A 13,091-nucleotide genomic window follows, 5' to 3' on the forward strand; every position below is an offset into this window, starting at 1 on the left:
ATGTACTGTACCTGCCTGAAAACTCTAATACAGCTGTCTGTAACTTGGACATTCGTAATGTGGGGAGCCAATGTATATCACTGTATGCTGAACTTGCACCAATGTTGCTACTAAACCTAAGCCCATCCAACACGAAGAGGAAGGGAGATACAAGAGCCCAAACAACTCCATGCTGGTGCAATCTTCCAAGTAACTCTGCCAGTGTCCATGGAAACCCAAGTCACTCTCTTAGTGTCCATGGAAGCCCACCAATCATAGGGTAGTCGCCTGATGTCAGACCAATGGTGGCCCAGCATTGGTTTGACAACATGCAGAGAACCAATCACTATGATCTATCCAGCTCCAATGCTAGTGGCCTAAGAAGCAACGCCAGGGTGAACCAAGCAGGGGGCGGGTCAGGCACAGTTCAATGAGCAATTGCTGCTGAGACAACACCCCTTCCCCCCAGCATGGCCCAGGAATGAATAAAAGGGCAACAGCTACCTCTGTCAATCATGGGGAGATGCCCTAGGACACAAGTATGTCACTGCACACCCCTCCTGCAGGAGCTACTGTAGCACAAACTGCAAGGAGGTAAAAGCAGAGAATTGCTAGGAATCCCAGCACGCAGAATTCAAGTCCTTTATGCCTCTTACACGAACACATGCTACCAAGAAATACCTTTTCAACTACAAGACATTAAGCCTGGAAAGACACTTCTCTTGGGAGAGGATATGAATCTCAGTGAGGGAGTTTACCAGCTGGAAGGAACTCTTTTTGCCAGGACTAGGTCACAAGGGGAGCCTCAGTAGCACTCAAACAAAGCAGGTGCTGATATCCTACTGCCCAGAGACCCAGCCTGGGAACTCAGAAAAGCAAGTTTGAACCCAGCCAAGGGGTTTACCATAACCAGAAGCATAGTCACCTTTGGCATGGTCAGCCAGAAATTCCCATGGCAGGGACAAGAGAGGTCTTGAACCCACAATGGCCAGTCCATGAAACTACATTACTTTCTAAGCACTTACAGTGCAATCTTATACATGTCTACTCAGAAGTAAGTCCCATTGAGTTCAATGAGGCTTACTCCCAGGAAAGTGTGCATAGGATTGCAGCCTTAGCCACAGTAAGAGACATGCAAAAAAAGACTTTCATGGAACAAGTAGAATCCCACAGCAACAAAAGCAGGTACACCTGGCTGGGAGACTATAGACATGCACCAGTCAGAGGGAGCACAGTATGGACCTGTCATTAGGCTTGCATGCAGCCTGCCCATTTTGCCACACATGCACCCTGTGCCCTTTACATCATTGCTGGCATCTACCACACAGTAGTCCGGACATAGCTGTCATCGTGCTGCCCTCCATCTTCCCCCCCCCCCCACTATCTGCCATATACAACATGACAGCAGAGAACAGGAGGCTTATGATCAACATTGTGTTTCTCCCTGACATGGTCCATCACTGAAATTGAAGCTACAATGGCAGAACTGTAGTTGGGCTGATATAGCTGGCATTGTGCTGGCATCCTAAGGTATTTGCATATCCTATGCTGCTCAGACTGATGTTTCAGAAGTATAGCATTGTACCAACAATGCTATACCAATTGTGCTATTCCCAAACCAAAAAAAATGCTTCTTGTGGTGAGGTTGAGAGTGGGATTTTATTTTAAAACCTCTTTTTATAATGATTCCATATCTTCCACATCTTCCCCTGGGGGCTGGGGATAAGAATAGGCCCTCCGTTTGGCTATACTTGTCGTAAGAGGCGACTAAACAGCCACCGGGTAGATGGGACTCGTTAGCCTGGGAAGGCAGCTTATCTGAGAGAAGGAAAACTCTGATCCCAAACCTCCACTGCCTTGTGGCTACATCCAGTTATGGAAAAGGCTTCAGGAGTCAATCTTGAGGCAAAATCTGGAGCCGGAGTCCCTGAGGCAGTTTATGGCTGAACACAGTCATGTTCTGGCAACTCCTGCGACGCCGCTGGAACCAACCGTATTGGCTTCTGCCTTTCCATTGGACCATTTCAGCGAGGGGGGATTTGCTGCATGGGAAACTGTCTATCCTCCATATCTACTTGACCCAGGCTTCGCGCACTGGAGAGGACACTGTTCCAGAACCACCATTCAGAGCGCGATACCATAGTCTTCCGACACTGAAGGATGCCAACAACATCTTCCACAGTGCATATCTAACATAATGACTCTTAATTCACTTTCAACTTATCATACCAAAGATATCCGTGCCAACCAAATCTTAAAACATATCATTCTATCTTCAACAATTTTTTATTTCGCAGCAATAGCCATTCTTTAAGTCACAGAAAACAACATGATGCATAATTGGTTGCATCATGCATACCCCTGCTAATTGGGTAAGAGGCACTTTTTCAAGTGGGTGCTCCTTTTTTTAGCAGGGGGAGAGTAAGTGGCCCACCTCACCCCAGCACTGTCTGTTCTAGTGACTGTCTGCTGGTATTCATTTGCATTTTTTAGATTGTGAGCCCTTTTGGGACAGGGAGCCATTTAGTTATTTGATTTTTCTTTGTAAACCACTTTGTGAACTTTTAGTTGAAAAGCGGTATATAAATACTGTTGTTAATAATAATAATAATAAGTCTACAGGTCTAGCAGTCCTAAACCTCCTCTTTCTTTTGCATCTTGCAAAATCCTAAATTTCACTCTCGGTTTTTTCTCTTGCCATATAAAACCTGTCACATCTTTCTGCCATTCTTTAAAATGTTTACCAGAGAGTAATACTGGTATATTATAGAAAAGAAAAAGTATTTTCAGTAATACATTCATTTTGATTACGGATATTCTTTCCAAAAAAGATAATTTCAACCTTTCCCATCTTGCAAAACCTTTTTTAATTTCACACCAAACTTTAACATAATTATTTTGAAATAACATACAATTCATATTTGTCAAAATAATACCTAAGTACTTAATCTTTTTTTCCACTTTGAACCCAGTTTTATTCATCAACTTCGATTGGTCTTGTATGGTCATATTTTTGGATAAAATTTTAGTTTTCTGTTTATCTTAAATCCTGCTAATAATTCAAATTTCTTCAACTTAACTATCAACAACTCAATGTCTTTTAAAGGTCTTTCTAAGATCAAAACCATATCATCTGCAAACGCTCTTAATTTAAAGCATTCATTTTTAATCTTTGCACCTTGTCTTTCATCTTGTCTGATATCTCTACACGACACTTCTAAGGCAAGTATAAATAAAAGTGGTGACAGTGGACATCCTTGTCGTGTTCCCTTTTGGATCTCAAACACTGTTGATAGTTCTCCATTTACCACTACCTGCACAGTTTGTGATGTGTAGCTTGATTTTATCCATTAAGAACATAAGAACAGCCCCACTGGATCAGGCCATTGGCCCATCTAGTCCAGCTTCCTGTATCTCACAGCGGCCCACCAAATGCCCCAGGGAGCACACCAGATAACAAGAGACCTCATCCTGGTGCCCTCCCTTGCATCTGGCATTCTGACATAACCCATTTCTAAAATCAGGAGGTTGCGCATACACATCATGGCTTGTACCCCATAATGGATTTTTCCTTCAGAAACTCGTCCAATCCCCTTTTAAAGGCATCTAGGCTAGACGCCAGCACCACATCCTGTGGCAAGGAGTTCCACAGACCACCACATGCTGAGTAAAGAAATATTTTCTTTTGTCTGTCCTAACCCGCCCAACACTAAATTTTAGTGGATGTCCCCTGGTTCTGGTGTTATGTGAGAGTGTAAAGAGCATCTCCCTATCCACTCTGTCCATCCCCTGCATAATTTTGTATGTCTCAATCATGTCCCCCCTCAGGCGTCTCTTTTCTAGGCTGAAGAGGCCCAAACGCCGTAGCCTTTCCTCATAAGGAAGGTGCCCCAGCCCCGTAATCATCTTAGTCGCTCTCTTTTGCACCTTTTACATTTCCACTATGTCTTTTTTGAGATGTGGCGACCGGAACTGGACACAATACTCCAGGTGTGGCCTTACCATAGATTTGTACAACGGCATTATAATATTAGCCGTTTTGTTCTCAATACCCTTCCTAATGATCCCAAGCATAGAATTGGCCTTCTTCACTGCCGCCGCACATTGGGTCGACACTTTCATCGACCTGTCCACCACCACCCCAAGATCTCTCTCCTGATCTGTCACAGACAGCTCAGAACCCATCAGCCTATATCTAAAGTTTTGATTTTTTGCCCCAATGTGCATGACGTTACACTTACGGACATTGAAGCGCATCTGCCATTTTGCTGCTCATTCTGGAGAGATCTTTCTGGAGCTCCTCACAATCACTTCTGGTCTTCACCACTCGGAAAAGTTTGGTGTCATCTGCAAACTTAGCCACCTCACTGCTCAACCCTGTCTCCAGGTCATTTATGAAGAGGTTGAAAAGCACCGGTCCCAGGACAGATCCTTGGGGCACACCGCTTTTCACCTCTCTCCATTGTGAGAATTGCCCATTGACACCCCCTCTCTGCTTCCTGGCCTCCAACCAGTTCTCAATCCACGAGAGGACCTGTCCTCTAATTCCCTGACTGTGGAGATTTTTCAGTAGCCTTTGGTGAGGGACCGTGTCAAATGCCTTCTGAAAGTCCAGATATATAATGTCCACGGGTTCTCCCACATCCACATGCCTGTTGACCTTTTCAAAGAATTCTATAAGGTTTGTGAGGCAAGACTTACCCTTACAGAAGCCATGCTGACTCTCCCTCAGCAAGGCCTGTTCGTCTATGTGTTTTGAGATTCTATCTTTGATGAGGCATTCCACCATCTCACGGTATGGATGTTAGGCTGACCGGTTTGAATAAAATTCCCTCTAAAATTCATCTTCTCTAAGACGGTAATCAAGAAAGTCCAGCTCAAATTGTCAAACGCCTTCTCAAAGTCTAAAAAAATCAATGCTAATTGTTTCTCTATTCTTTTATCATAGTACTCCAACAAATCCAATACTATTCTGATATTATCACTCATGTGTCTTTTCGGTAAAAAATCATATTGATCTTCATGAATAAGATTTTGTAATATCTTCTTCATTCTAGTTGGTAAAATTGCTGTAAATATTTAACAATCATTATTCAACAAGGAAATAGGTCTGTAATTTTTTATGTCCATCATATCCTGTCCTTCTTTAGGAATCAAAGTTATATTTGCCCCTTTGCATGAATCTGGCATTTTCCCAGTCTGCAAAATATCATTCATCGTGTTAAGCAATGGTAGACTTACTTATTCTTCTAAACATTTATAAAATCTACCTGTTAGGCCATTTGGACCCGGAGCTTTATCTGTATTAATCTTCTTTATTGCCTCTAGAACTTTACATGGAGTTATTATATTATTTAGAATTTTTCTTTGTCCTTCAGACGTTTTTGGTAAATTTTGTTTATCCAAATAGCTCTGTACTTCTACTTGATCTATTTTCTGACTTTTGTATAAATTAGCATAATAATTTGTGATTATTTTATTTATATCCTCCTGATCAGTATAAATTTTTCCTGCCTCCTGCAATTTTAAAATTACTCTTTTTTCTCTCTCCTTCCTCAATTTGTAAGCCAACCATTTTCCTGGTTTGTTAGCATGCTCAAAATATCTTTGTTTGACAAACTTTAATTTAATTTCCATTTGATTCACTGTCATCAAAGATAGTTGATGCTGTAAATCTTTTATTTGCTGTACTATTTTTTTTTTATCTCCTGGGACTTCTATTAGCTCATATTCTTTTTAATTTCCTCTTCCATTTTCTGAAACTTACTTTGTCTCTCTTTTTTCCATTCTATGCTTTTCTGAATATCCTCTCATAAAGGCTTTACTAGCGTCCCAAACTGTCCTCATTTCTGTTCCCTTATTTAAATTCAGATAAAAAATTCCCTTAATTTCTGCTTGGCATCCTTTATTATGATCTCTTTTTGTAACAACAATTCATTCAATCTCGATCTATATGTTGTAGGTTTCTTCGTAATAGTCATAGTTATTGGACTGTGATCTGAAAAAGTCTTGCATTGATGTCTTGATGTGTGCGAACGGACTGTTTTATAATTTATAATTTTTATAATTATACACTTGTGGCTTGACTCACTTTTCGGAAAGACGAACTAGAATCAAAATGACTCTAAAAATGCCTCAGGACAAGTTGCAACAGCCACCTGTTATGACTCATTTGCAACTCAAGTCCAGGGGGCGGAGACTCGGGACTCAACTCGGGACTCAGCAGTGTGGCTCCGGCACCTCTCTGTGAGCTGTTCCACTTCCTCTTTGTCACCAGACAAAAACATGCCATCCTTATTAAGCCTGATCCCACCATTTCATTCTTTTCCTTTGAACATATCTTAAAAAGCCCTTTTCATTGCTCTTTGCATCTGTGGTCAACCTCAGCTCAGTAGTCTTAGCTTTAGCATTCCTGACACATTCCCTAGAAACCTGGGCTACTTGTCTTTATTGTCCGTTCCACTGCTGCAAAGTGCTCCAGCTGGCAGCCCAATCCTGCATAGGATTGAAATGCCTATCTTTCAGCTGATAGCAGAATAGCTGAAATCTCCCATTAGTACTGACACGTGTTTCCTTACACCATCTGTAAGTTGTTTCAGGAATGCATCATCCACATCCTCTCCTTGGTTTGGCTGCCTGTAGTAGACTCTGACCACAATGTTGTTTTTATTTCTTTTTCCACTAACTTTTACCCAAATGCTCGCCACAGGATTACCCTGTCTATTCTGTTGAATTTCTGTGCAGGTGTATACATTTTTGACATACAGGTATAACCTAATTATCCACGGATTTTTCACCTGCGGTTTTATCTCAACAAAATGAGAAGGGCCCTTTAAATTAATGGAAAAAGGCATTTAACAATAACCTTGTTAACACAAAAGAGGGCTGCCGGCTGACAATCCATCAGTCATTCTCTCTCCAGGCACTTCTAACAGCTTCACTCCAAGGCAAACAATTCCTCCCTTCCCCTGAGCATGTGAAAGAATGCTAAATAGCAGTGGTTATCTCCACCTCCATTCTCCCTCCCCCCCACACACAGCCCCACTGTGGCTGCTGGTGAAGGGAGGGATTGCTACCTCCAAGTGAAGCTTTCCTAAGTGCCTGGAGAGAGACTGATTGTATGCTTGATGCATTACAAAGGTCAGCAATGCTGTTTTTAAATCACTGAGCAAAGGGGCATTGTTTTTGAAATGAATTTGCTTTAATGTGATTTTTGGCATCCACATGAGTTCTGGGAATGGAACCCTTGAGAATAAGGAGGCTCAACCAGCATAATTCTGTCCCCTCCTCTTTTATCACATCTGTTCTTTCTGAACATATGACAGCCTTCCATTCATACATTCCAAACATGAGAGTCATGCCACCAGATTTCAGTTATACCTATCAAGTTGAGCTTACCTTCATATAAATGTTTAAGCTTGTCGTGTTTGATTCTCATACTCATATACAGATTATATATACTGTACCATGTAAGCCCTGAAAATTATGATCTAATGTCCCTCCTGTTGTTTGGGAATTGCTGGACACCTCTCACACAACTCAAAGTGGTGTTATTTTGTGAAATGTGTGGTTTTTCGTGTTTTGATCTTAATATTGTTTTATATCACAATTTGAGCAGAAATTCTCGTTATTCCATGTTCTGTTGGTCACTGAAAAAAAACCACTCCTAGTAATGTCCCCTATCTTTAGCAAAGCCTGCTGGGAGATATGCAGATAAGCTGCTCCTCCCCCAGGTGCCTCTGCCTTTTCATTCTGTGTGAACTTCCATGGGAGTAAGTCCTATGGAAGTCAATATGATTTACTTCTGACTACACATGCATAGGATAGCATGGTCCCATTGAAAGCTGTATTTCAAAAAGAACCAAGCATACATTCTCCTTTCCCCCTATAATACAGTATTTATGTTTTAGTGTTGAAAATACTTTATGTGTATCACCTCAATGATCCTTGTAACAATTCTGTCAGTATTCTTATCCCCCCATTGCAGAGCCTGAGAAAATAGTGGCTTGTCTCAAAGGTGTTCCTGCAGTTGTCTCATATGACAAGTGGCAGCGGTGAGGTATGACCCAAGGACTTCCTGGTTCACTGCTTAGTCTTTCAGGGACTATGATACACTGTGGGTCCAATCCTATCCAACTTTCCAGAGCTGATGCAGCCATGTCAATAGGGAATGCACAGCATCCTGCTGTTGAGGGGGCAGTCATGGAGGCTTCCTCAGAGTAAGGGAACATTTGTTCCCTTACCTTGGGGCCGCATTGTCACTGGACAGTTGGATAGGACTGGTCCCTAAATCGCCTGTGTGAGGTTTCTTCCCACAAACTACAAGATTGTTCTGATTCAACCCCCAAGCCCACTTTTCCATTCAATATAGCAAGGTTAGGATTGCACCCTTAGTTGCCCAGTGCTTCTGGCACTGAATTCCTTTCCTCCACATTAATACCACACCAACCCCATAGCATTCTGTCCCAGCCATATCTGCTACCTACAGATATTGTTTAACTGGAGTGATGTGGAAAAGGGCAAAATACGTCCCCAATGAAAAACAATTGGTTTGCTGAGTTTCTGCTATAGGGAGCCCATTTCTTCTCCATTGCAAGGTCTACTGCCCTTGAAGCTTCCTTTGAGTTAGGGAAGAAACAACTCAAAGAAGAAAACATTCATTTTTTCTACAGCAACCGCTGTAGGGAATTATTGAGAAAACAGTGAGTGGTCATTAGGCTCTCACCAGAAAAAGACTGTTCTCTACCTTCAAAACTTACTTAATAATTGTGCATTAAGATCTTTTGTATATTGTGGCACTTGACAGATAGCTTTTGATGTCTGTACTTTCATACAAAAATTAAATGGATTATCATAGTTAACTTTTGTGCTCCTCATAAACTACTGTGCTTTGCATGAAGTCACATGGAATGGTGATATTGACCCTGTTCATATGTCCACACGTATGAAGATCATAATAGGATTGTAAGATCCTGAAGGGCAGGAGGTGTAGTCTGGAAGTTGAACTGTTACCCTGCCTGAAGATGCTAAGCAAGATCAGCCTTGGATTGGCCTTGGATGGAAGACCTGTAGTAGCTGACAGAGCTTGTCGAGGAATGTGTGGAATGTGGTGGAGTCAGCTGACTGACCAAGGTGTGAACTGCTGCTTCCTGTGAAGGCTCAGAAGGTGTCAGAGTGCAGTCAGGTTGATGACTACACATTGAAAGTGAGACATTTGAGGATTCTATGAACTGTATACTGAAAAATAATTGTATACTGTATACTGAAAAATAATTGTACAAAAAAAATTGGGTTTATGAGCAGCCTGCCAATTTGTAAACCGCCTTGTATCTTGAGAAATCCAGTATAAAAATCCCTTAAATAAATATCAAGAAATGATATGCATCTCAGCCATGTTGCCTTTCAGTAGAAGCTGTCCACACATTTAGTTGTGTGTTTATCAAGTGTTGAGCAATAAAATAATTAAAGATACACTACTTACTTGCCTGCTACCACATATTGGGACACGCTGGCATGACTTTGGGACTTGGCATCTCTGGAAAAGTGAGATGGGATAGGTAGATTTGGAGCAATGATTCCCTAGCTGTGAACCAGAGCTCCCCCAGGAGCCAAGGAAACCAGGCAGGGTAGATGCTGAATACAGGGTAGATGCAAAAAACCCACCACCCTATACAGTTTATAGCAGGGGTGTCAAACTTAAGGCCCGGGGCTGGATGTGGCCCATGGAAGCTTTTTATCTGGCCCTCAGCCTCTCATCTGCTGAGCAGTGCTGAGATATTACCGCTGAAAGGGCAGCTCACGTGAAAGTTGAGCTCTCCCATATCTTGAAATATGATCAAGATTTGCATATTTTCTCTTCTGTCATTTGCAGCTAATGAGTTCATAAGTGAGAAAAAGTGCTTATTTTTGGTTATGACCTGTTTAATGACATCACTTCCGGCCCTTCTGGCCCTCAGCAGGTATCACAAATGCTATTTGGCCCTCGGTATGAAACAAGTTTGACACCCCTGGTGTATAGGATTGTAGCGCTAAGGGAGAGCCGTTGAAAAAGCTTGGGAACAATTGGAATAGGCTACATACTGCTCATCACTTCTACTTCCCACACCCAAACATTGCATACGTGAATGTTATGTTCTATAATAATGCAGTTTAATAGGAATAGATGGACTTTATTTTGCAAGTCTCTAGAAATTTAGCACATTCAAAACCTTTTTCTTTCTCTATAAATCCCATAACTTAGGCAATGCTGATTAAAAGCATTCCTTATAGAGCAAGAAGCATCTAGGTTTCATCTTCGGTGTGTTAAGAAAGTCCCTGTGGATAAGGGTTGAACTGAACAGACAGCATTTCTGGATCCTTGCAACGTATTTTGATCAAAACAATTTATTTTAGAGTCTAGCAACTCTGCACAAAATTGTCTCAAGCTTTTCAGGGATCATGGAAGTCATAATATCATTAACAGAGCACTCCTATACATTTCTATTCACATGTAAGTCTCATTACTCAATAGGGTTTATTATTAGGAAAGTATGTTTAAGATTGCAGCCATAGTCCTCTGCACATTTATCTGGGAGTATACCCCATCCAATATACTGGGACTTAGTAAACATTGCCATCTAAACCTGAAATCTACCTAGAAGTTTATCAAACTTCAATTGCAACCTCTATGATCCTAACGACGTTTAGTTGGAAGGAAATCCTATTCTTTTAAGGGCACAATCCAAAGGTTGTGACGCTAGGGTTGTGACACAAAGTCCCTTGTGCCAGCCCAGGAGGGTTACAAATGTGCTGTAAGGCATGTTTGCGCCTCCTTGAGAGAAAGCTGGGCCGGTGCTCTGAGAAGCACTGGCCTGTGGAGGCTGACGCAAGCCTCCATGCCGGCTTCCTCTCTCTGACTTGCGTTGGCCCAGCTGAGCTGGTGCAAGAAGAAAAGGGAGGCAGGGGGAGGCGGGAGAGAGATGTTCCTTGGCAGGTAGTGGGCGGTCCCGGGGGTGGGCGGGTGGGGAGTGGAAGACGGGGCTGGGATCTGGCAGTTATGGGATCTGGCACCTTGAGAGGTGGCGCAAGTCTGAGGAGACCCATAGAGGCCAACAGCCCTTACCAGGAGGTAAGGGGAAATGTTTCCCTTTGCCTCTGGCTGAGCTGCTTATGGCCATAATCCTGCGTTGGATACAGTGCAAGCCTCCTGGCTTGCCTGTTCCAGCGCAGGATAGGATTGCACCCTAAGGCCAAAATCCTAACCTACTTTCCAGCACTGGCACAGCTGCGCCAATGGGACAATGTGCAGCATCCTGCAGTTGGGGGGGGCACTCACAGACGCCTCCTCAAAGTAAGGGAATGTTTGTTTCCTTACCTAGGAGCTGCATTACCCTTATGTTGGTGCTGGAAAGTGGGTTAGGATTGCGCCTGAAGTCTTTTAATTGTCTTTAGGACAATTTCCATGTAATTGTCCTAAAGGTCATAGCATTAATTAAAGAAGAAGCTGGTCATGGCAGACCACTGAATAAGATTATACAAAGCTCTTCTTTCCTCAGGAATGGAGCCAGGGATGTGTCATACATTTAATAATAATTGTTATTACTATAGTACCATTCATACACATGGCACATAACATGGAAAGAAAAGTCAGATCCCTACACCTAGGGGTTTTCAGTATTGACATGGAGAGGAATAAGGCAGGAGTGAAGAGGGAATAGATTTCAGTTACATGTGCTTAAGTTTAGTGAGACTCAGAAAGGGACTTCAGTGCAAGCCTGTGGGTGTCTACTCAGAAGTAAGTCCCATGAGTTTAATTGAGCTTACTCTTAGGTAAGTGTACCGGATTGCATCCTAAAGCATTTAGCATGTGATGAGACACTTTCAGGATCAGATCTTCTGTTTATTTATTTTTTATATTTGCATTCTACCCATCCCCAAGGAGTTCAGAGCAATATTGTGTAGCCCAATCTGATATGGTGTGCATAACTGTATTTTGAGTACAGTATTCACAGTATCTGTGAATTATAGGGAGGGGCTGAGGCTCATTGAAGAGCATGATCTTTGCAAGCAAAAGGTTTTGGGTCCATTCCTTGACATCTCCAGATAAGGAAGAGAAAAATTCCTGTCTAAAACCCTAGAGCATCACTGCCAGGTGGCTTCCCATGAGTCTGATAGTGGAGTGTTCAAGGTTATTTGATATGTTTCATAAGTAAGTAGGGATTTGAACATGCAGTTTCCCCATCCAAGCCAAATCTGGTGCACCCTGTGGGTTATCTATGTCCAATAAACTAGCCATTCATTGTCACCTGCAAAGTAATATGGACAACACATAATGCCAGAACCATATCCATTCTGCCATTTCTATGTGTAGCTAAGGAATTTAGTTTGCATTCATTACAATGCAATGCAATTACCTTGAGGTGCGGGGTGCCGCAGGGTTCAATTCTGTCCCCCATGCTATTTAATATCTACATGAAACCGCTGGGAGAGGTCATCCGGGGTTTGCAGTGAGGTGTCATCAATATGCTGATGACACCCAGCTCTATCTCTCCTTTCCTCCAGACTCCAGGGTGGCAGTTGAGGGCCTGGAGCGCTGTCTGGAAGCAGTGAGGATCTGGATGGGGGCTAACAAGCTGAAATTAAATCCGGATAAGACAGAGGCTCTCCTGGTTCGGAAATCCTCGATGCAGGTGCTGGATTATCGGCTTGCTCTGAATGGGGTTGCACTCCCTCTGAAGGAGCAGGTTTGCAGCTTGGGGATCCACCTGGACTTGCAGCTGCTCCTGGATTCCCAGGTGGCGGCTGTGGCTAGGGGGGCCTTTGCTCAGCTTCGGCTGGTGCGCCAGCTGCGTCCGTACTTGGATCGTGCAGACCTGGCCACGGTGATCCATGCCACGGTGACATCAAGGTTAGATTACTGTAACATGCTCTATGTGGGGCTGCCCCTGAAGACAGTTCGGAAACTACAATTAGTACAGAATGCGGCGGTCCGTGTGGTCACTGGAGCCAGGCGGTTTGACTCTGTCAGTCCGCTTCTCCGGGGGCTACATTGGCTGCCCATTCGTTTCCGGGCCCAATTCAAGGTGCTGGTTTTGACCTTTAAAGCCCTATACTGCTCTGGGCCAGGATATCTT

This window comes from Tiliqua scincoides, chromosome 3, assembly GCF_035046505.1.
Source record: "Tiliqua scincoides isolate rTilSci1 chromosome 3, rTilSci1.hap2, whole genome shotgun sequence".
Classification (NCBI taxonomy): Eukaryota; Metazoa; Chordata; class Lepidosauria; order Squamata; family Scincidae; genus Tiliqua; species Tiliqua scincoides.